Genomic DNA, 24,949 nt, shown 5'->3' with positions numbered 1-24,949 from the left:
ATTTCTCAGTCAAATCAATAGTCTGCTTGTATGGTTGTATTCTAGATGCCCTGCTTTGGATGGAAACCCCTCAGCCCCTATTCTGACAGAGTCAGGATGTGTTAGAACAACAAGAAACTTAACAGGTCAGATGGGAAAACAGGTCCAGGGAGGAGAGACGAATTTCCCAAGGTCTCAGAGCAAACTAATAGCACCCTGGGTGGATTAAACAACAAACATTTATTGTAGTTCCGGTGGCTGAGAAGTCCAACATCATGGTGCTGGCAGAGTCAGTGTCTGGTGAAGGCCTACTTCCTGGTCCATAGATGGCTCTTCTTATTGTGTCCTTCCACTGTGGAAAGGCGTAAGGGAGTTCTTTGGGGTTTCTTTACAAGGGCACTAATCCCATTCATAAGGGCTCCACCCTCACGCCCTTACCTCCTTCCAGAGGCTTCATTCACATCCTAAGATCATCACATTGGGGGTTAGGATTTCAACAAACAAAATTTTTGTTGGGAGAGAGGGACAATCATTCAGTCCATAACAATGGCCACAACTTCAGTTACCATCTGTTTGTTGTCAGTGCCCATCATCTAGTTGATAGCACTATTTGAACATCACAGAGGAATGTTCAGAGATTAAACTCAGAATCTTCTTCCCACAAATTTGGTTTTCCTACAGTATCTGCTATCTTAGTAAGTGATACCACCGTCTACCATGCAAACTGGAAACAGAGGAGGCGTCCTTGACCCCTTTTCCCTTGTCCCTATAATTAAAGCATCACAAGGCTTGAATATATTATTTTCCCGATACCCCGTGTTTTAATCCACTTCCTAACGTCTCCCCACCATTGCTCTGCCTGCTTCCTGCGCTATTTTTCACTGGAGCACTTACCACCATCTGACACATTTACTTGTTGGCTGATTGTCTCTTTCCTCCCTATCAGAATGTCAGCTTCCATGTCTGCCCTAGTTTATATCCCTTGCCTCTTCCTCAAATATACTCAATCATACTATATTCTATTATACCCTATTATTTTTTTCATAGCTCTTATCAGCATCTGAAATTATAGTTATTTGCATATTTATGAGAATAGGAACCTCATCTATCTTGTACACGGTTGTTGACTATTTTAGCAAGAAAAGACCTTTATCTGTTTGGTTCACTACTGGATCTCCAGTCTGAGACCAGTGCCCAGTACAGAGCGAGTACTTGGTGCGTGCTTGTTGAATGAGTAAACATGCACATATGTATACATCTGATGGACGTATAGTTTTGGGGAGTGGCAATTTCTAGCAGAGAATGCATAGGGTTAGCAACTGCCTGGTTATTGCCTAAAACTCAACTATCTGTGCCTTGTTATTTTTGTGGTTTATAACTGTGGAAGCAAGTGTTACTGATTTGACAAGGACTCAGAAAGACAGGTTGGAAATTTCCTTCTTAATGGAGGAAAAAGAATTTCCTTCCTAATGGAGGAAAAAAAATTGTTTTAAACCTGGCTTCTGAAAGGGGAGGTAGGACACCTGAAAGACACAGTCTCAGGCTCTCCGGGTCTGCTGCTTTTGTGTTCTGCTGCCTTTCATTATAGCCAACACCTATGAGAAAGATGATTGGCTACCAGTTCATGCCACAGCTTAGCTGGTCCTTGACTGGGTCCACTTACTTACTTAAAAAATTACCTGCTCTATTCAAGGTGCTGTGAGGGAGGTAGATGGAAAGTCTCCTAATTCTGCTGTAGTTCATTTCCTGACCCCCCATTTGCTTTCTTCATGTAGCAGTCAGAATGCTTTTCTCTCCCTCTCTTCCTCCCTCTATCCCTCATTGGCTCAATATGTAAAGTTAATTTTTACTCCTTAACAACCCAACACTAGTATTCCTGGCCAGCACTAAGACACCTGTGAGATTATCTAGAGACCCGGACACCTTATGTCCTGTAACTCTGACATTTTTTAAAGCCTTGGGGACTTCTGTAAACAGGGAAAGAAGAGGAAGTATCGTATATGGGAGGTTTTTATGAGTCAAGTGCATGATCTCTTTAAAATGTAAGTTATCTGGAGTCCTAACCTCCCTCCAACTTTGGTGAGTTCCCACTTGTCATAGAATAAATTCCAAACTCCTCACCATGGCCCACAAGGCCTTCCATCTTTGATCTCATCTTCTGTTGCTTTTCCCCACTCACTCATTCTGCTCTGAGACACATGGACTTTGTTGTGGTTTCTTAACATATCAACTTTTGATCTGTCTTAAGGTCTCTGAGTTTATTATCCTCTCTGCCTGGATGTCCGAACTCAGCATGGCTGGCTTCTCCCTTAACTCTGTAGAACTCAGCCCAGACCAGCCCACTCTGCCTGCCCTAGTTAATTCCCCATTATTCCTTCCTCAGAGATACTCTATTTTATTACATTGTGTTATTCTCTTCATCACTCTTATGAGCATCTGAAATGATATGTATCTTTTTTCATGAGAGTAAGAATCTGTCTCTGTTGTATATGATTGTCCATTCCTGTAGCTCGGAAGAGAGTCTGGCACCTATTAAGTGCTTAGGACACATCTGCTGAGTACTTACCAGGTGGCAAACCCTCCTTGAACTCTGCATTAGCTCATTCATTCTCACAATGACTCCAGTAGGTCACTACTATCATAACCCCTATTTCACAGAAGAAACTGAAGCCCAAAGAAGTTAAGTAACTTGTTTAGGGTACATAGGTAAAAAGTTGAAAAGCTGGAATTCTGATTTTATGGCCTTGACCATGGTATTGTATCACCCCCACTCAAAATCCTAGTTTTGGAATAGAATTTGGTGTCACCTGACCACCTCTCCACCATGAAATGCATTGATACGCTCTGTGACATTCTTTCTGAGGCTTCCTAACTTTTCTTGAGCATTGTGGGGACAGAGAACTCACTTCCTTTTGAGTGAACCCACTTCATTATGAGATGTTAATTTCTCCCACATAGTGAGATAAGTCTCCCTCCCTATCACTTCTCCCCCAAAGTTCACTTTCCACCTGCTTAGCTACTCCGTGCCCTAGGGAAGCCCATCAGCAGTGCCAAGATCTTCCTCCTGACACTTCTCTCCTCACAGGTGAGTAGTGCCAGGGTCTCCCTGGGCGTGGTTTATCTTCCTTACCTTGCAAGGAAGTACACGTATCTGCCCAGGCTAGGTACAGGTGAACCCTTTCTTTTCTCCTATAACTCTTTGGGGAAGCTGGGAGCCAGCCATGAGTTAGTAGGGTTTCTAAACCTATCACATTTGATTTCTCTGAATCTCATCTCACAGCCAGAATGGTAACAAAAAAAAACCCATATGGCAAAAAGGCAGTTCCTCCCTGGGACTTTGGGAGCTGTTATCGGCTGCTCCTTGGATGATGCTATTAGCATTACTTACAGCTCCGGTTCCTCCTTCACAGCCTGAGATCACAAGCATGGGAGAGGCTGATAAAGAAACTGGCTTATATATGCCTCTCCTTTCATTGCTGATAGGCTTGTCCCTTGTGGGTTTCTTGCAGAATAATGAAACTGTGAAGTGAGGAGGAAAGTTATCATTGGGTTAGGGAGTATGGAGATCCATTGTGATGGGCTGGCTGGGGGTTACTGATTCACGGGCTGGAGATGGGCAGTGTTTGCAGGCAGAACATTTGCCCCCAAAAGGCCGCATGGTATAGGGAGCACTAGCTGACCTGTGGACCAATACCAGTTTTATTTATTTGTTGTGTGACCCAGGCAAGTTACTTTACCTCTCTGAGTTTCTTTAAAATAGGGAAACAAAACCTCGCTGACACAGCTGGTATGAGGCTTACTTATACTTTTCTGTTTTGGGTGCCACAAGTCCTCAATACACATTAATTCAGATCAGTTGGACTCAGCTGACATTTATTTTATTTATCAGAAGTCGTGAGATTTAAATTTCTATTCCAGACTCACAGACATAGAAAACAAATTATGGTTACCAAAGGGGAAAGGGCAGGGGAGGGATAAATTAGGAGTTTGGGATTAACAGATACACACTACTATATATAAAACAGATAAACAACCAGGACCTACTGTATAGCACGGGGAACTGTATTCAGTTTCTCATAATAACATATAATGGAAAAGAATCTGAAAAGAAAATATGTGTATATGTGTATAACTAAATCACTTTGCTATACAACCTGAAACCAATATTATAAATCAACTACACTTTAATAAAAAATTTTAAAAATTAAAAATCTCTATCCCAGATGTCTGGCTTCATCTACTTGTTAAGTAGGGTAGTACTATAGAGAGCTAGAAAAATGTTTAGTAATGACAATTTAATATGCCTCGTGCTTTACAGTTTTGCAAAATGCTTCCCAGTATGCTAATTCATTTAATTCCCTTGACAACCCTATGAGGTAAGGATACTGATTTTACATTTTACACAGAAGGAAACTAGGACACTGACTATTTAACTTGCCCCAAATCATAGTGAGTGAGTGAGTGGTCACTATTTTAGCTCAGAAGACCTGGGCCAGCACCGTGCCTTAAACTCAGGTCGTCTGACTGTAAACTCTGTTCTGGCTTTCCTTTGTTGAACATCGAGTCCTTTGTTGGGCTTGTAGAAATTGACCTTGTATTACTCATCTCTGTATCCAGAGTAGTGCCTGGCATAAAAGAAGGCACCAAATAGGCAGTTAGAGAATTTTTAGTTTTCAGCAACTATGGATGATAAATGGATTTTGCAGGAATGGAGTCTAATGAGCCCAGTGTAATGAACAAGACAACTTATAAGTGAACCCCTACCTGCCCACCCCAGGACTTGCAGAGGTTATTCACAACCCCATTGCTGAGCTTATTTGTGTCTTAAACTGGGACATGTGAGACTTCTACTATGAGAATGATTGGCAGGGGAAAAGTGGCTAGTCCAAAGAATCTGTGTTTTTATAAATAAAAAAGAGAAATGCTGTAAGGGCCAGACATTGCTTAGGGGAGCAGCATGTAGTAGGTGGTGTGCATGTCAATTTCTGATTCAAGCCGTATGGCCTTTTCTGGGTTACGTACCTTTATGCTATACCCATGACTCTACGGCAACCAGCCTACTCCCTACCCTGCATGACTAGCACTAGTGACAACAGACTTCCCATCACGCCATTAGTTTGTTATCTCTAGCACTTTCCATCCTCCCATATTACTAGCCTCCACCACGCCAGACCCGTTGTCTCATCTCCCGCTGATGGCCCTCCCCTTGGGCCTGACCCTTGGCACTACTTCTCTGGTTCTGACTTCTGGCTTCCCTTGTTGATTACCGTGAATTCTGGATTTTGTTTTGTTTTGTTTTTTTCCCCCAGCTTCCCTGAGAAACACACAATCTCCTGAGAGTAATTCCCTTCAATTAGCCTCATTTCTTCAAATTGGAATTGACCCTATGGAATCTCTTATTTCTAATGTGTAATGATTCCATTCATTCATCTCTGTATTTGTTCATTCTGTCTTAGTTTGGTTGTGCTGCTGTAACAAAGTACCACAGACTGGGTGGCCAGTAAACAGCAGAAATGTATTTCTCGCAGCTCTGGAGGCTGGAAGTCTGTGACCAGAGGGCATGGTCACATTCTCATGAGGACCTCTTCTGGGTGGTGGCCTGCTGTCTTCTCCCTGTAACCTCACATCATGGGAGTGGGCAAGGGAGCTGTCTTGTGCTTCTCTTATAAGGCCAGTTATCCCATCTCAAAGGCCCCACCCACCTGATACTATCAATTTGGGGGTTAGGATTTCAACATACAAATTTTGGGAGGACATTTGGGTGCCCCCTCCAAAAACACCTTCATTTAATCAACCAATATGTATTATCACCTACTTGCCAAGGCACACCAGCACTGGAATACCATGTGACATAGTCCTTGTTCCGTGGAGCTCAGCACATAGAAGAGGATGTGGTACAGAGCCTGGTGGTTAAGAGCACGTGGAGAGATGTGGGTTCTAAACGCAACTCTGCCACTTGCTAGATGTATAACCTTTATTATCCTGTCAAGGTACTTAACCTCTTTGAGTCCGTTTCTCCATTTGTAAAATGGTGATTTCCATCACCTTGTAGAGTTGTGCTATTGAGTGAGATAATCTGTGTCTTATGCTTTGTGCAGTATTTAACACATATGAAGCACTGAATTGACATGGGCTATTGTTTTTATTAGTGAGGGACACGTAAGTCAAAGGTAATTAGAATATGATGTGATCAGTGCTTTGATAGGGAAAGTGTAGGAAACCCTTATCCAGGTTTCAGAGGGCTTTCAGGAGGTGGTGACACCCAGTCAGTACTTTAAGAGACAGCATGAGTAGTCATATTAAACAAATACAGAGCATTCCAGGGGAAAGAAACAGCACGTGCCGAGTCCTGGGGGAGAGAAGCGGCACACACTCTGCACGTAGTTTAGTACAGTGAGAGAGAAGTCTGAGAATGAGTGGGGAGAGCTGAGGGTGGTGTCCAGCTTACTTCCTTTTTCTTGACTCTCCTCTTCCTCCTGCTCCTGCCCCTGCCCAGGCAGTGGCCTCATCTCTACCCTACTTTTCCTCTTGTCACAGCTCTGATTTGCTAGTGGCAAAAGATGCCCGGGAGAAAGTTGCTTCCCCTTGGTGACTTTGTTACAGAATCGCTGATGCAGGTACCCCATGGAAAACTTGGAGCCACATTCTATTTAGAGACATTCAGCCTACACAGCAGATCCAGCTGCTGCTGTTTGCCTCATTACCCATTAAGGGGATATTTGCATGGAAATAAACAATGTTCTTCACCTTGTTCTCCAGGCAGTTTCGTCCTGCAGAGGGCGGGTTGGGAGTGTGAGCAAGAGGTCACTTTCGAGAGGTGCTTCCAAGGATCCCCAGATAGGAACATGGAATCTGAGGCTGGGAGATGCTTTGTGGCTCATTTCTGCTTTACTGTGACACAGAAAACTGTGAAAATCCCAATCCTAGATTCCAGGAATGAGAGGATTTAGGGAATGGGTGAGACTGGTAAGAAAATGATAAGTGATGTTGACAGTGGGAGAGTGTTGGCAAAACCATTAAAAATTGCTTCTAACCTACAATAAATGCTGAATGTATGACATATCTCCCTGTACTCCTCCTTTGTGTACCCATGGCAGACATTACTAGCTGAAGCAGCACTTTTCTTTTGAGCCCAGATAGGGCCTCAGAATCATTCTGAATGTAGTGCTTTAGAGACCCACTGCTGAGTCTGTGGAGTTGGCACTTGCAATGAAGCACACTAACCACACTCATTGCTTCAATTAAAAAAATTTTTTATGAAAGTATAGTAGATTTACAATGTGTTCGTTTCTGATGTATAGTGATTCAATTATATATATAATACATATACATATATATATATTCCTTTTCATTATAGGTTATTACAAGATACTGAATATAATTCCCTGTACTAAACAGGAGGACTTTGTTGTTTATCTATTTTATATGTAGTAGTGTGTATCTCCCCATTTATCCTGAACTCCCAATTTATCCCTCCCCCTACTTTCTCCCCTGCTAACCATAAGTTTGGTTTCTATGTCTGTGAGTCTGTTTCTGTTTTGTAAATAAGTTCATTTACATCATTTTTTTAGATTCTACATGTAAGTGGTATCATATGGTATTTGTCTTTCTCTTTCTGGCTTACTTCACTTAGTATGATAATCTCTAGGTCCATCGATGTTACTGCAAGTGGCATTAGTTCCTATAGCAGCACATATACATACAATAGCCAAGAGGTGGAAGCAACCTAAATGTCTATAGACAGATGACTGGATAAAGAAGATATGATACACACACATGCACAGTGGAACACTGCTCAGCATAAAAAAGAATGAAAGAATGTCATTACTTCTGTTTTGATGTGCAGGGCAAGTCAAACCCATCAAATAAAGCATTTTATCCAAGATAAATCTGTACGTTAATGGCACAGCTTAGGTTATAGTCTTGTGCTCCTAATCCAAACCCCTGAAAGGATTTGCTCTCTTTAAAGGCATTACAAAGGTCAGTTAACAATTCTTTCCAAAAAGATACTATTACCATACCACTCCCCTGCTCAGCATCTTCAATAGGTCACTCTTCCTTGTAGAATAAGGTATGAACAACTTAGCAAAACATTCTAAGTTTTCCATCTTCTGAGACTGCCTTCAGTCAAAATGGATTCATGCCCCACCGTTCATACTTTTCCATTCACTTTATCTACATTTATCCCCTAAAGCTTGGGTCAGACCCTTCAACCTCTCTGAAGTCTGTTTCAATCCTATCCATCATCTTTCCCTGAACAACTCTAACATGTATGATTCAAGATACATCACTTATTAGGGTTCTAGAGATTTTAATGGTGGAAAAATGGTATCTGGACAATATTACTTTAGATCCCAGCTGCCCTGGATTGCTAGGAAAGAGCAAGCTATCCCTGTCTACTGACCTTTTAACATACGGTGACCCTTTCCACAGGCAAACACAGCCCAGCTTGAGTCCCAGGATTGGCCCAATCTGATTAAAGTCCCATTGGCTTGAGGTGGAATGAGAGGGGGGCAGTCAGTAAGGAAGAGGTCCCCTGTCCCTAGACTAGGCCTTCGTTTAGTACACATTGTCCCTTTTCCCCTCCTATGATCTTTTTTTCAGTTTATCTGTAGGGCAGTATCTCATTAATTAATTAATTAATTAATTAATTAAATATTTATCAAGCACCTTCTGTTTCTCAGGCACTGTTTTGTTTTGTTTTGTTTTTGTTTGTTTTGTTTTGTTTTGGAGTTGGGAATACAAAGATAAGACAAACTCCCTCCTCTTGTGGACCTTGTATTCAGACAGGGGAGGGAGACAAGACACAAGTAACAAATAAATAACGGCTTTCTTGTCTGGCACCTTCTAGGGGACACAAAAGGTACACAATAAACATGACACACACTTTGGCTTATTTGATATGTATTTAGATTGGTGTACACTTGGTGGAAGCGTGTGCTCATTTATTCAAGTACATTTGTCTAATGTTGAAATATTCAAGTACCTCTTTAATTAGATCCATGTATGCAGTCAGCCAAGATGGTTCAGAAGCATGGAATATAGAACCATGTGGCCTAGACTCAGTGCTGTACTCCTAAGTGCAGCTACATTTAGAGTACCATTCCCTGTGCTGGACACCACACTGGCAATCTAGAGAGTGTCTGACAGAGGGTAGCTAGGTTGGTATGAAGTCTTGGTGTCATGTTACCTTGTAAACCTTTGAAGGAAGTAGACCTGTTTTGGAGACTATTCTAAGATGGGCAGTGGTGATCAGTTATTTGCAGTAAACATTTGAAAAGCTAATATATGTCAAAATGAAAACATTCTTTTGATGTGCATCCCAGAGGATACAGCCAACACCAGTGAAAATGCCAGAAGGCAGCTCTTGGTTCAATTTAAGTTGTCCCTAAACGAGTTACACAGTCAACTCCAGTCTTGTGTGGAAGGAAGCTCCCTGATGCTGGAGAAGTTCAAGCAGAAGCCACAGACTTTATGGTGGGCATTGTGACATTAAAATGTTTGTATCAGGCTATCTCTAATAGCTGTGTTAACTTTATGCCTTACAGTGGTTTGTTATAGGGATCCCTATTCTGTATAATGGACTAGAGAGCATTTTCATGTAAATTATCTGATTTGATCTTCACAAAGAAAAGATTTTTGCTATCCCCATTCTACAGATGAGCAAATGGACCTCAGGGGTCCCATCATGCCTGGCCAAGCTGAAACTAAGATAGATGGTTTCTGACCCCACAGACAGTTCTCTCCCTATCGAGTTTAAACATGCTTGTTGATTCATCCTGTAAGTCAGAAATGACAGGGTAGTGGTTTACAGCTTCTTTCTGCCCTGATTCTCTTTTTTTTGAGAGAACCACTGTTGTACCATCTCTAAATTTCTATTTTAATGCCTGTATGTTTCTTGCTGCCTTTGACTTTTCTTTTCCACATTTGAAATGTACATGTGTATATATATGCATGTCTGCTCTCTACAAGTTACTGGGCACATGAAGTGGTTGATCTAAGTAGCAGTTCCTAAGAGGCTAAGGGTGATGGAATTATTCACGTGATGCCTGGAGAATTTCATCTTTGTGTTTCTTTCCATGCTTTATCTCTGCAATTTCTTTATCTTTATCTCTCCAATTTCAGTCCATCTTTGAAGGTCCAGCCTAAATCTCACCTTTTCTTAGAAGCCTTCTGTAACCTCAGATCATGGAGTTTTCTGCCTTATTTGACCACTAGTAGCATTTAATGTGTATTCTCTTCATTTTGTCTCATGTAATTTCATGTAATTATCTTGAAATTGCTTAACATTTTAAAGTTATCTGTTCCTGCTTGGACTATGAAATCCTCAGGTGTACGCTTTCCCCTTCCTTTGTACACCACAACATTGGGCACTGGGGCACCTGATGACTTCGAATTCACCTCTGTGGGCTTCTGTCTTCTCATTGATGACATGTTAAAATATACTTTCCATTTGCCCTAAAGAAGTGAAGCTGCATAGAGCTTTGGCTCTGGGACCCAATGATCTTGAATTAGAACTTACGCTTTGCCACTTGCTAGAAATGTGACCTTGGGAAAGTTTCTTCACCCCTCCAAGCCTTATCTGTAAAGTGAGAATCATGATAATCCCTACCTTCCAGGGACATATGAAGGTTAAATCAAGGAATAAGTGAAATTTTTGCACATCGTTAATGCACAGTGAATGTTAGCAGTTATTTAAGTGCTGTTATTCTTACCACAGTATTTGTCAGATAAAATGACCTGGATTTGTTTAAATGATGTGGTGTTCTGACTCTAGGGATTTATACTAGTAAATCAAGAGCCCTATTTTAGGTATGTATGTATACATTTGTATGCTTGTACTTATTTATTTATACCTTGCCTTGTCTTCAAAAAGGATATAAGGCAGCTTATTAACATGCATAGAATATAGCAAAGTAAAGTAAAATTTAAAGTCGGAAAAACGATGCAAAGGGAAAACTGGGGAAGAGAAAAGCAAAACTTAGAAATGAGGATAGCATATAAAATATATGCCAGGAAATATTTTACCCGTGATGGAGGTAGGCTATAAATCTGATTTTAATTTTCTGAGGAGCAAAGAGTAAAACAAGATGTTACCCAGTTTACAGTGCCCCGAAGTTCAAAACAGTCAGGCTGCTTAGGAAAAGTGCTATGGTCTTTCCTAGTGGGAGTGGAGAAGGTTCTCTCATGGCTCAGAGAAGAAGCTGGGCAGTGTAATGTGCAACATCCTGGTGGTGATTTTAAAATCTGTGCACACATCTTTTGAGACTCCTCTCTTCCAAAGGGAGTTTCTAGTTCTCCCCTTCTTAACTGTGAGACTTCTGATGGTAGGACATAAAATGCACTGTAACTTTCTCTTTGCTTTCTCTCTTTCTCCTTCTCTAGGATCCCTCATTGTAGGGGAAGCCAGCTGCCCTGTTGTGAGGATACCCAGGCAGCCCAGTGGAGGGGTCCTTGTGGTAAGGGATTGGGACCTCCCGCCAACAGCTGTGTGAGTGAGCCATCTTGGAAGCCTTTAGTTAGGCCGTCATGTGTCTACAGCTCTGCCTGATGGCTGCAATACCATGAGACACCCTGAGCCAGAGCCCAGCTAAGCTGATTCCAGTTTCCCTAACCACAGAAAATGGTGAGTAAATACGTGTCTGTTGCTTTATGCAGCTGTATTTGGGGCTATTTTGTTCATAGCAGTAGATAACTAATAGTCTTGAATACCTCCTGGCAGTGATCACAGGGAGGAAATTTATGTGGATGCCGCTCAGGGTGACCCTCGGTTTATGATGAGTGCAGGTTGTGTGCATAGTGGTCAGGGCTCTAGCAGACATAAAAAAGACTTGGGGAGCTTACAATTTTCCAGGAGGAGACAGACGCACAAACCATCAAGTATGTGATGTGAGGAGGAATGGATACGTCTAAATGAAAGTGTACAAGTAACAAGCTCTGGAAGCTTAGGAAGAAGCACTTAATGTTGAAGATTTATGGAAGAGGTGACATTTGGGTTGGGTCTTGCAAGACTGTATGTTAGTTGGGTTTCCTTTGGTTATGAATGCACAACCCCCGCTGTGTTAGATAAAGTTACCTAGGAAACAGACTGAGGTGATGATTCAAATTCAGTGAGTTTCCTGGAGTTTCTTCTTGAGGATAGCCCCTGTTCTTCTTGAGGATAGGCAGTGGGGGAAGCAGGATTAGGCAGAAGGAGGTGTTAAACTGCAGTGGAGTTGCAGCAGAGGCCTCAGTCAATTCCATGGGGAGCTTGGATCTGGGATAGCTTCACAGAATTGTGTGGAATGGAGACAAGGGGTCTGGGCCTATGTACTCCTTCAAGTGGTAAGTCATCAGATGTGAGCTGTTTCTAGGGGTGAGACATACCACTAGATGAGACAGTTTCATTCAGCTGAGGACAGTTGCTGGTCTGTGAGCAGGCAGCGCTCATGGCCACTGATGGATAAATGTCTTTAGCCTAAAGGCAGATAACAGTGGTACCCACAGCATCCATTCTTCCATCTTATTGCTGACTTAGGCAGTCATCAGCATCATCATTACCATCATCATTATCATTGTTTATTGGCTCCCAGATCTGAAAGATCAGCAGATAAGGCTAGTTACAAGCATGGCTGGGTTTAGAATCTCAAACAGTATTTTGCATAATATGTCTTCTTCTCTGGTCTCTGGTTTCCTCTCTTTTGGTTTCATTCATGCTTCCAAGTTGTGGCAGAGAAAGCTGGTGCAGGTCTAGGCTTACATTCTGCTCTCCTAGCATCTCATTGGAAAATGCTATCTTTCTCATCATTTCTAGCAAAAGCTCTGGGCTGACTGTCATTGGCCCCCTTGAGTCACCAGCATATCCCTGAAAACAATCCTGGTGGCCAGCTGACTTTGACTGCCAAGGCTGGATCATGTGTCCATCCCAGAGCCATAGTGGGGTCGTTCCCACACAAGCCACATAAACTTAATCTCATGAAAGAGTGCATTCGCAAAAGGAAAATTGGACTTTTGTTACCAAAGACTGACAAATAGGAGTCTTCCACAGGTCATTTGGATGTCAATAAGAAGTAAAGGGAGAAAAGTTCTAACTTAGCCAAAGACAATGACAAGGAAGTGTTAAAGCCTATGGCTTTGTTCAGTGACTGGCAAATTGCATATGTTTATGCATTAACATATTCAGTATATAAAAACCTCTCTGCCCCGTACGGTTATAGACCCATACCCCTTTAGTTAAGGAAAGAAGAATACATTGGGAGTGGTAAATTATTCAGGTGATATTTCCATATGCACACAGAGTCCAACCACAAGAGACACTGTGCTCCCCTGGGAAGCCGGTCTGGAGGAGGAGGGGCTGGGAGAAGGAAGTAGGCAGGGAGAGAAGAGGAGAATGAGGTCTGGCAGGTTTTGCTTGCAGCTGAAGCAAGGCTGAATGAGCCGCTGATTTTTCCTGAGGCTGTTCTGTCGTGACCAAAGTGGCCTGGATTGGCTGCGGCAGCCTGGGCCATCAGCTCTGAGGTGTGTGATGACAGAATGTGGACCTGATAGGAATTTGTGTTGCTCTCTGAAAGGTGGCAGCTTTGGTGATTACCAAGGTAGCTGGGAGTGAGTTGTTTGGCATCATCCAAAGGTTGCGGTGCCTGGGAGAGAGCTGGATGAAGAATTGGGACGCCTTGCGAGGCTTCTTGCCCCTTGCAATGTAGCGATGTGGGCCAGGTACCCATGAAGAAACAGGGATACAGTCTCAGAAGGTCCACTCCTAACTCTGTGTCTGAATCTAAGGACACATAGAAGGTTTTGACAAGTGTGCAGGTGACATACCTCTTGGGGACAGTGAACGGAGGCTCCAAAGAGAGGGCATGGACATATAACAGGGAAGTTTGAGTTCAGTCAAGTCCCTGGCCTGTCAGATAGTTTCTGACCTTGCTAAGAGAGATCAAAGAGACTTTAATCATGACATTGACTTTACAGACTAGAGCTGGAAGGACAGATAATCTAGTTATGCCATATCATCTGAAAAATGAGAAAAAAGCCTCAATGGGTTATATTTTTTGTAATTATATAAAAATATTAACAAAGTAGGGTTTGTACTCAGTCTTATGATTCTGCCTTCTTTGCTTTTAAAGTAACTTTCCCCCTTAGAGGATCAGACAGTACAGACCCACCAAGTTAATTCATACTTCGTGAACAAACAAGCATGCTTCACCAACAACAGAAGGTGATAGAAGAGAAATTAGAGGGAAAAGAATTAACTGGGCAAATATATGGGCTATAAAGAGTTTTCCTGAGAGAGATGAAGGTGGGGCCTGTCTATACCAGGAAGATGCAGCTAATTCACCCAAGTAATGAGAAGCAGTATGGTGTGATCCCGGGAAAGAACACCAGACACCAGTTTCCCAAAGTATTTTTATGAAACACAAGTTCTAAAAAAGTTCCCTAGTCATTTGGAAAATACGATTATCTCACTCTAGAAGATTCTCAGGGAACATTAGCTTATTAAAGGCTCTGAGAAGTCCTGCAGGAAACAAAACTGCTTAACTATTTAATCAAGTGTTTCTTAAACACATTTGAATCCCTTTGCACTTTTTATTTCTTGTTCATAACACCTGTTAACATACTATAGAAAGTGTAGTGAAAAATGCTATGGCAGATAAATTGTATGACTTTGGGAATTTCTCTCTTAACCTGAGTCTTTCTCTGTAAAATTACATAATTGAGTTAATACTTTCTCTAGTTCCCTCTGAGCAACTTTGATACTAATAATTTCATGTGAGTGATAGTATTTAAACTAGAAGCAAGGAGGCAGGTAGCTTCTCCAAGCTACATCATCTCTTGTCTGGACCACTGCTGGAGATTTTTCCCTGCTCTGCCACTTGCAATCTTGTTTCTCCCCAAACTGTTCGGTGCACTGCAGCTAGAGACACCTTCTAAAATGCAAATAAGATCATATCACATCTCTGCCCACAAAACTTCAATATTTTTTCCAAGCTCCGAGCAGAGTCTCTGAGACTTTGCATTATACCAGAAAGCCTTTTGCTAAATATCTCACTAGCCACCAATAACACAGTGAAATCAAACATTATTTTGGTCAAGAATACTTCCTGTTTAATAGAAATGGAGGACATCAGAAAGAAAAGATCTCTTAGACAGGCTGGACATCCAAAGTGCAATCTGCAGGCCATGTGGGAGTTTCGTTGTATTGTGGGGACTCAGGCCTGTCCAGACCTTCTAAATCAGAATTTGCATTTTAGCAAGATGATTTGTGTGAACAGGACAGCTTGAGAGGTTCTGTCTTAGAGATGATCCAAGTCGTTGTTCACATCACTAGCAAGTCCTTAAGGGTAGGAATAAAGGCACACAGTCTTTAGAATGAGACCTGGTTTTGAGTTTAAACTTGGGCAATTTCTGTAGCATCTCTGAGCTTCAGTTTCCCCGTCTGTAGAATGGGAGATAAAAATAGCAGTTCCTAACTCACAAATACATGGTGAGGATTAAATGACATAATATTAGAGACAGCTTTTGTCACTGAGTTAGCATAGAAACCTTAATCAGAGTTAGATTTGTATATGGGAAACTAATAAACTCACGGAGGGTCTCCAGCTCGTAGCATCACGGTCTAAAAATAAGAACACGGCAGGGGTGACACAAGAATAGGAAATAAGGGTAAGATTTATGAACTTATTACCTGAGGACTTACTGAGCACCTACCATGGGCCAGGCCTCTGGAAGGAGCGGGGCTACCGTGGCGAGCAGGACACTGTCCTTGGCCTCGTGAAGCACACAGCCTGTTATGTGAGAGGCATCATCAGCAGGGAGCGTCAGTGCCACTGAAAATAGACTTGGCCACTCTCTGTCCTTGTTTGGCACAGATCTCGCTGCAGCACAGCTCCGACTCCAGCTGAGCCTTCTCACTGGCTCCTAATTCTCCCAAGAACTTCTCCTTGGGGAGTTGAAAAAGAGTGTCATTTCCCCCTCTTCCTCAAGGTATTATTTTTGTCCATTTGGAAGGGGAAAAACACCCATCAGCTGTGTTAGGTGGAAAATAGCTTTTTTCTATCCTGTGGTAAATCATATTTCTTTTTAGGGCTTTCTGGGTCACTGAAACCTCAGTGTGTGTCTATTTATCTTAGACTCTGGGGTGACTGCTTTGTTTGCCGAGCAAGCTTTCCTGTGTACCCAGGGCTTGGCAGCCTCCAGGGTGCTTTGCCTAATAAAGACGTCTCTCTCTCTCCGAGCTTGGCAGAGTGGGAAGCCCTCCGTGGGTAAGGCTTGAAGACAAAGGGGGAGCAAAGCAAATGTGGAAATGATCTGGTTGTTGAATCTCCCCAAACCCCAGCTGCCCTCCACATCATCCATGTACTGGTGAAAGTTCGCTGAGTGCTCAGAAGGCAGTTTTGATATGATAAAACGTAATACCAGGGTGAGGAAGAGAAGAAGGGACTGCTGGCTGATTTCTCTAATTTTGATGAACTTTAAGCAGTAGTATTCATATAGGAGAGGTTTATTGGAATTTTCCAGCAAATAGTTTCAGTAGAATAGGGACTTACTTGAAAATGCTGGTGTGCTATGTGACTCTGATGGTGGCAAGAAACAGCTTTGTGAGAGAGTCAGGAGGAATACAACCATTTGATTAGCGAAGGGCTACCCAAGGCTAGAGAATGGAATTCCGTTTTAAATGGAGCCATCTCTCTTTTTTTTCCCCCCAAACTGAAGTATATTTGCTTTACAATATTGTGTTGGTTTCACACATGCAGCAAAGTGATTCAGTTTTATATATATATATATAACTTTTACATATAAAATCATATATATATGATTTTTTTCAGATTATCTTCCTTAATAGGTTATTGCAAGCTGTTGAATATAGTTCCCTGTGCTGTACTGTGCTGTATAGTAGGACGTTGTTGCTTGTCTCTTTAATGCATAGTAGCGTGTATCTGTTAATCCCATACTCCTGATTTATCCCTCCTCCCGCTTCCCCTTTGCTAATCATGAATTTATTTTCTGTCTGTGAGTGTGTCAGTTTCTATTTTGTATATAGATTCATTTGTATTGTTTTTTAGATTCCACATATAAGTGCTGTCATATTATAATTGTCTTTCTCTGTCTGACTTACTTCACTTAGTATGATCATCTCTAGGTCCATACATGTTGCTGCAAACAGCGTCATTTTATTCTCTTTTATGGCTGTAATATTCTGTTGTGTGTGTGTGTGTGTATATATATATATATATATATATATATATATATATATATAAAACCAGCAAATGAAGTCATCTCTTAAATGATCTGAGGAAATCATGTGGAGGACTTATGATTGATTAACAGGAGCAACATGTTCTAATTCTGACAAAACACAAACAAAGAGCAGTGAGGATTGGACTCAGAGGCTGACCTGAGACATGAGACATGAGACATGAGACATGGTGGCCTCTCAGAAATGGGAGTAGGGCAGTGATTGTCCACTTTATTGAGGCAGGAAACACAAAGTATGTGAATACCCTGCCCAGCATCTGCCCAAATGTGTTTCTTTTCTTCTTCCCTTTTCATTTTGTCCTTAATTTCCTTAGATCTCTGGTTTGTCTTTTGTTTATACCTGCTAAAGGTGTGACGTTCATATTTGTATTATTTTAGCTGAGAGATTTGAGAACAAATCTTAATCTTTTAAGCCTTGGTTTCTCCATCTGTAAGGTGATTAGTTTGAATCAGATTATTTCTAAAGCTTCTTGCAACTTAAAAATCTGTTTCCCAGGGATGCTGTATTATTTGAATACTACTTGCAACAGGTTGGCAATTAACAATGAGCTGGCAGCTAAAACAGAGTGTAAAGTAGAAAGTATCTTAGCTGAGATCTTAAAAATGACTGTTACCTTTTAAAACAATGTGAGCCAAGCTGCACTTTTGTCTTGGGTGTGAATATGTGTACATAATGGTAGACACTAATGGTAGACATTAGTGAAAAGTCTACATGGAGTTGGGGGTTGATCATGCAGTGATACAGGGCAGGAGGGAAGAGTACCTGGCATGATGTTATTATTCCTCTGGACACTCCTGATGCCCAGGGGCAGACATTGCTAATCAATCTTATCATACCGTTCCACACAGGGCTCCAGGGAGCCACTGGCAAAGCTGTGAAGGAACCTCCTTGTCTGCCTTTGCATTAGGCATAAAACCCACAACACTGGTACTATCAGTAATATTCTTCAACATTTGAGATCCTGGAGATTCTTCTCATTTGAATATTCATTCATTCACCACATATTTTTTAAGCTCCTATTACATGCCTAGCATGGTTCTCAGTAATGATAATCAGCAATGAATAAATAAGGCAGACAAAATTCGCTACTCTCAGGGAGCCTTCAATCTAGTGGAAACAGGGAAAGAATAGATAATAAACAAAGAAAGAAGTAAATATACATTGTGTTTGGCATTGGTAAGTGCTATAAAGAAACCAAAACAAACCAAAGGGGAAAGGGCGGGGACGGGTAAATTAGGAGTTTGGGATTAACAGATACACACTATTATACATAAAATAGATAAACAACAAGGACCTTCTGTACACCACAGGGAACTATACTCAATTTCTTGTAATAACCTATTATGTAAAAGAATCTGAAGAAAAATATATGTATGTATATGTATAACTGAATCTCTTTGCTGTATACCTGAAACTAACATCATAAATCAATTATACATCAATAAAAAACAAAATTAAAAATAATTAAAACATAAAGAAACCAAAGCAGAAAAAGGATAAGTGGAGTGGATGTGTATGAGCTTGGAACTGGACTGCCATTTAAAATAACATTTTCATGAAAGGTCTTAACTGAGGTGACATTTGAAGAAAGAACTAATGGAGGTGAGAGAGGTCAGGTGCGGATGCGGGGGTTATCCAAGGCCATGTAATGTTGCACAGGGAAGCAAAAATCATCTTAACATGAACATATTCACTGATGAATCAGCCACTTATAAAAGTAGCCCCACTGAAACATTCTTCTCTGCTTAACCATTGTTTCCCCAACCATCATATCAATATTTTTGTTGGCAAGTCTGCTCACAGTTCATAGATACAAACATCAAATAATACAAAAGAGTAATGCAGTGTAGTTGTAAAGTAAAATGACCAATTATAGTAGAAATAATCATTTCATCAAACTTTTGAAAGTTACTTTGGAAAAGTGCTTGAGTTATAAGCAAATGAGAGTCTGAGTTTTTAAAATTAACAACTGAAGAAGAGAGGATCCCTGAGGATTAAACACGACAGACTTTTTCAATGACAATGTTTAATAGAAGGACTATGAGAAACCTTTGGGAAAATGTTTTTACTCTTAAACATTCCGAAAACATGAACCTGTTAATGATCATCTGTGAACATCAAACATAAAGAAAAGAAGGATGTAACTTGCTTTGTACTTTGAAAAAAAAAAATGTGTGCCCAAACCCATACTTGATTCATTCTTTGTTGCTTCTGAGAATTAGCATGGAGTCACACAGTTCCCTGAATATAAGCTAGGAATAACTTTTTAAAAAAGATTTTTGTCTTATTTTTAAACTGAAGTCCCAATGGTATCTCTTCTGCTATTTAGTATAATGTTTTAGAACTTGTTTTAAGTGGATTCACTTTAAACTGGCTGATTTCCATTACCAGTAAATTCCCCTGAAAAGGCAATTTAAGTTTGGAGGGATGAAGGGTCTCACTCAAGGTCACGTGGCTAGAAGGTGGCAGAGACTTGGAAATGCTTTTTCTGTGCTTCCCAAAGGAGATCAGAGTCAGACTGAAACAAAACTCTAGCAGATGCATGGTTTGAACCCACGTGGGAAATCAGGGCTTGCAGACAGTTAATCAGAAAACCAGCATAGTGACTTCTTTTTTGAAAGATAGTATTTTTTTCTCTTTTAATAAGTGGATGTGATTCTGATTTAGGAGAAATTCCCCATAGCTGATGGTAGTCTGCAAGGAAGCAATGTTCTCTTATGAGGCCTGTAGAAGGATAAAATGTGCTATTTATCTGCTGAATATTATAGTAATGCTCTGAATGCCTTCTGTCCTTAGTATATTTGTATAAGAACTCTAATTTTGGTTAGGAAACAGAGTATATACATTAAATAATGGACAAGCAGTTTTGGAAGTCATCTTTTTCCTTTTACTTCTGAGGCTCTTAGAGAAGAAATAGATGCTTTCTGGAGTTTCTAGACTGTTTACTTTAGAAATAACTTGCATTTCCTCATTTGACCCACAGCTTGAGTCTTGAGGAGTACTTGGGGATTTTTGACTTTGCATTTTCCTTAAATCCACATAAGGAGATAATTTATTTCCTATTCACTTCTAAATATGGCTTGATAGATGAATAGATAGGAGTGAGTTTCCGTGAATACCTAAACACTTCTGAAATTGACTTTAGGGATCATCTCTTTTCCCTTCTTCATTTTACACTGAGGTTGCACAGAACGGGAAAGCAATGTACCTGGGTCACACAGCAAGGCAATGACAGATCTTACACCAAAATCAGTTATTTCCTGAATTGTGTTTGGGTGTTCCAGTTTGTCTCAGTATGAATGTCACCCCTACATGCATTTATGCATGAGTCATCAGCATATCCTATATTTAAGATATCTACTAGAACTCTCTTTTTCTTTACTATGTCCCAGGACTCAAAAGAAGAGCATACCACATTCTGCAGTTGCATCCATATAATTGGCCAGAGGGGTTATGGTTATGAGGATGTCATTAAGAGCTGTACTGAGCGGGAAGGTATAGCTCAGCGGTAGAGTACATGCTTAGCATGCATGAGGTCCCAGGTTTGATCCCCAGTACCTCCATTAAAATAAATAAATACATAAACGTAATTACCCCCTGAAAACAAAAAAACAAATAAAAATAACTCCACAAAAACTTTAAAAAACCAAGGGGAGCGGGGTATAGGTCAAGTGGTAGAGCACATGCTTAGCATACATGAGGTTCTGGGTTCAATCCCCAGTACCTCCTCTGAGAATAAATAGATAAATAAACCTAGTTACCTCCACCCACCAAGAAAAAAAAAAAAAAAGCTGTACTGAAATACCTACCCTGCTACTTCCTAACTAGCTGTGTGGCTTTGAGTACATTTTTAGGGAGGGTAAGTTCTCTCAGCCTCAGTTCCCTCATTTGCTAAATAAAGGTAATAATATTTTCTTCTCAGGCATATGTTCAGGCTTAACTGAGATAATTGATATAAAACAGTTAAGACCTGAAAACACTTATAATCCAGTGTAGTCAGAGCTCAGTGATGTTAGCCGTCATGTGGTCATCATCACCGTGAGCTACGGTGACCTCAGAACTCTATCATCTGCATGATTAGCATCTTCATCCGCATTTTTGTTATTGTTACTGGCAGGTCAAAATCAAACCCCTGAATTGCCCTTCCAGCATATCCAGTCCAACTCTGGTTTGATGACTTCATATTCTCTCACATCCATGCCATGTGACCAGCTAGTCTTGGCTTGAATACCTCCAGTGGCAGGGAACTCATTTCTTTCCAGGGTCGCCCATTCTAGCTCTAGAAAGAATTTTAAATACAACTAAACTAGGCTTTAACAGTCTGTAATATTTAAAATAAATCACCAGTCCTGACATTATTACTCACATGAAATGATTTTATATACCAGTTACGTAAGGGATTTGTATTTACTGTTTCTCATAAATGTTACAGATCAGTTAGGTCTTCGTTGTTCTCCTTGTCTCAGCATGAAGATTCCAGAACAAGACTTGAACACTGGCTGACCAGAGAAGGCGGCAGGATGCCCCATCCGTCTTCCTTTCTAACCTGTGCTTTGTCACCTGTTGTCACTCTGGGCTGAGGAGCCCCCACTGTTCTGCCAGGCTATTCCTCCTCTCAGCTTGTCACCCTTCTTACTTCTTACTTCTTACTTCATCTGTCTGACTGCTTGTCTGTGGGTATTCGTGATACCTAATATGTGCTGGATACTGTTTTTGATCCTAAGGAAATAAAGATGAACAGATAGACAAGTTATATGGTCTCATAAAATTTACAGTCTTACAGGGGAACCACAGCAAACAAGTACATAATGATGATCATTTTGGTGAGTGGTAAGTACTATACAAAATGAAAACCGGGCACTACGACAGAGTGTTGTGTGGAGGTCGGGGAGAACTTTTAGATTAGGAAGACAGGGAAGGAGGTGACAGTTCAGTGAAAGAGGAGACAGCCATGTGCAGATCTTGGAGCACATTGTTCCACGTAGAGGGAGCATCGTGCAGGATTGAGCTTGGTGAGCATGATAAACAGAGTGGCTTGATTAGAGCGAGCTTTCAGGGCATGAGGTTGAACAGGCAATCAGGCCTGAAGGCAGTTCTTTTCTACCTGCACTGGGAATTCATAGGCTTTAAGAAGTCACGTGATACTATACAGTTCACATGTTTCAAAGGCCCCTGGCTGGTAGATGGATTTTAATGGGGCCAGAGTGAAAGCAGGGGTCAATGCTACTGTTGCAGTTGTCTAAGTTAGAGACAGTGGTGGCTTGGACTCGGTTCTTAGCAATGGAGATGGAGCGAAAAGGACAGACCCAGGGAATACTTTGGAGGCAGAGGTGAGAGGAGTTGCAGGGGCTGAGGCAAAGTAAGAAGTCAAGGGGGCCTCTAGGTGTTGAGCTTTAGCAGCTGGATGCCTGGTGGTACAGTTTACTAAGCTGAAGAAGGCTGGGGATTAACACTTTGGAGGTGACAATCAAGAGTTCTGTTATGGACATGTGACTTGCATTTGAGATGGATGTTGGGCATCTGAGAGGAGAGAGGATGCTATAGCTCAGCATATAAATCAGAGGTAAAAGTGCAAACTCAGAGTTATCAGCCTAGGATGGTACTTAAAGATGTAGGGCTGGAGAGAGTGTTGTCATTGTTTTGTAGCAAAAATCCACTCAAAAATGTTAGCTGACAGCAGCCATTGGATTAGCAAGTGTGTGTCATTCAAATTTCCTTACTTTGTCTTCCTCTAACTGAGAAAACATACCTGGAAGGTCATGAGGGTATAAGATACTGGTTGGGATCAGTTACAGAGATGATGTCTTCCTTCCGCTCTGTGAACTTGGATTGCAACCATCAGATGAAGGAGAGATGCACAAGTCACTAATTACAAAACAGAGAAGGTTGAAATGGGTATGAAGTGCAGGTCTCAGCAAATCCTAGGCCAAAGCACAGGGAGGAGCAGTTAGTTTGGAGGGCATATCTGGGAGGACTTTACAGGGAATATGCTATCTGTGGGGAAGCCTGAATGATAAAAGACATTTTAGAGGTTTAAAAAAAAAAAGGAGGCATAGAAGGTATTCCAGGCAGGGGGAGACCAAGTAGAGAATGGATTAGGGGAAGGTGGCAAAAAGAAGCACATGGTAGCATTCACATAATGGAAACTCAAAACAGGTTTGCAGAATGAATGAACAGTATCCTCCTGGTACTGTATCTGGGTTGGCCATTTCTCCTCTGCCCAAAGCCAGCCCTTGAAATAAATTTGCCCCTGTGCTCTGAGATGGAGATCTTGCATAGCCCAGGGAAAGCAGCAAGAGCCTTTCACCTTGTGCTAAGACCCAAAGAGCAGGGAAGAAACAAACTTCTCCCATGAGGGCAATAATTAGCAAGATTGTAGATGGTGAGCTTGTTCCAAAGGTACCATTGAGTATCCAGGCTGCCTCGCAGTAAATCACACTGCACCAAGCCTCACAGCACATCACGGGCTGGCTTGGCACATTCTCCCTGGGGGAGGCAAGGACAGCAGATCCAGGAAGTGAAATGCAGGTCTGAAGAGAACGCTGGAGCCGGACAGGCACCTGTGCCCCTTAGGAGATGGAGAAACTGAGGCTCTGAGAGGGTCATCTCTTACCCAGCAGTGTAGGCACTGGAACATGACTCCTCTGACTCATTTCCTTGAATGAATTTTCTGCTCTGTCCCCTCGCTCCCTTCCTTTGAGGTTGGAAGTGTTTTGCTGCCTCCACTTATGCTTATGTCTGGCTCCAGGGGAGTTGCTGTCATCTTCCATCGTCAAGCCAACTTCCCCAGCACGTCCCTCTTGCCTTGCTCTCAGAGAAGGCCAGGTTAAATTCGGGGTAGAAGCTTAATATGTTCCACTCCCTGCGGAATCGTGACATCTTCACAACAAAGATCATCAGTACAGAGAATGATGGCCCTTTGAGTGTGGTTGTTGGTGAGCTATCTTTGAGGTCCCCATCACTGGGCCCGTCTTCCTCAACCAAGTTTGACTGAAAGGGGCTGTCACTGTCCTTGAAAGTTGAATGACTATTTTATGCTTCACCAGAGGCCTAAGTATCCTTTTCCTCCCTCCAAGCTGCTGCCTGAATTGCTCCCCAAATGCCTCAGGGACAGACAGTTGGCTTATGCTCCTGTTCTCTCCCTGGAACCTTCTTATCTTGTGGCTGGGGTGGTTATTTCTCTTGGAAATGGAAAAGGAAGATGCCATTTGAGCACAAGGAAGCTGGGAGAGAGGGCCTGTGTAGGAGAAATGAAAGGGGCGTGGGGTGAGGGCATGTGGATAGGACTGCAGGGAGAGTGGTGGTGGGAAGCTGGGTAGTTCAAGTCGACATAGTTAGGCTGATATATGACTCTTGCAAACCCATAAGCAGCTTCTAGATGCCTGGTAGGCTAGTTTCTTCAGTGTAAATGCTTCGGTTTTATGAGCCTGGAGTAGCAATCCTGCAGTACATGACAGCAGGCCATTTGTTTGCAGGCAAGTAAGGTACTGAAGAGGAGGAAAAAGGAGCAGAGAGTCGCTGTTTCTGGGAAATTCCAGTTCCATGGGAGCCGGGATCCAACCAATTCTGCTTATTGACCTCTTCTCCCTAACACATTACTTGCCACATAGTAGGTGCTCAGTAAGAATTTGTTGAATGAACAAATGATTAATTGGAAGAGAATTAGTCTCTGAAAGCCCCCCACTCTCAGGCTTTTCACCCCAGAAGTTTCTAGCATCAGAAGCTTCAGCATAT

At 41.7% G+C, this 24,949-nt stretch overlaps 1 long non-coding RNA gene across 8 annotated transcripts in view; it reads left to right on the top strand.

The window, feature by feature from the left end:
- Positions 1–24,949, top strand: part of LOC140691221 (uncharacterized) — a 647,918-nt gene that overhangs the window by 288,591 nt on the left and 334,378 nt on the right. For all 8 annotated transcript variants that reach the window (XR_012066789.1, XR_012066790.1, XR_012066778.1 and 5 more), the window contains exon 3: positions 11,365–11,605. This is a non-coding gene — a long non-coding RNA (uncharacterized lncRNA). The remainder of the gene's footprint in view (positions 1–11,364; positions 11,606–24,949) is intronic.

This window comes from Vicugna pacos, chromosome 3, assembly GCF_048564905.1.
Source record: "Vicugna pacos chromosome 3, VicPac4, whole genome shotgun sequence".
Classification (NCBI taxonomy): Eukaryota; Metazoa; Chordata; class Mammalia; order Artiodactyla; family Camelidae; genus Vicugna; species Vicugna pacos.
The sequence above is the reverse complement of the archived record's forward strand: the minus strand, read 5'-3'. Positions and strand labels throughout refer to the sequence as shown.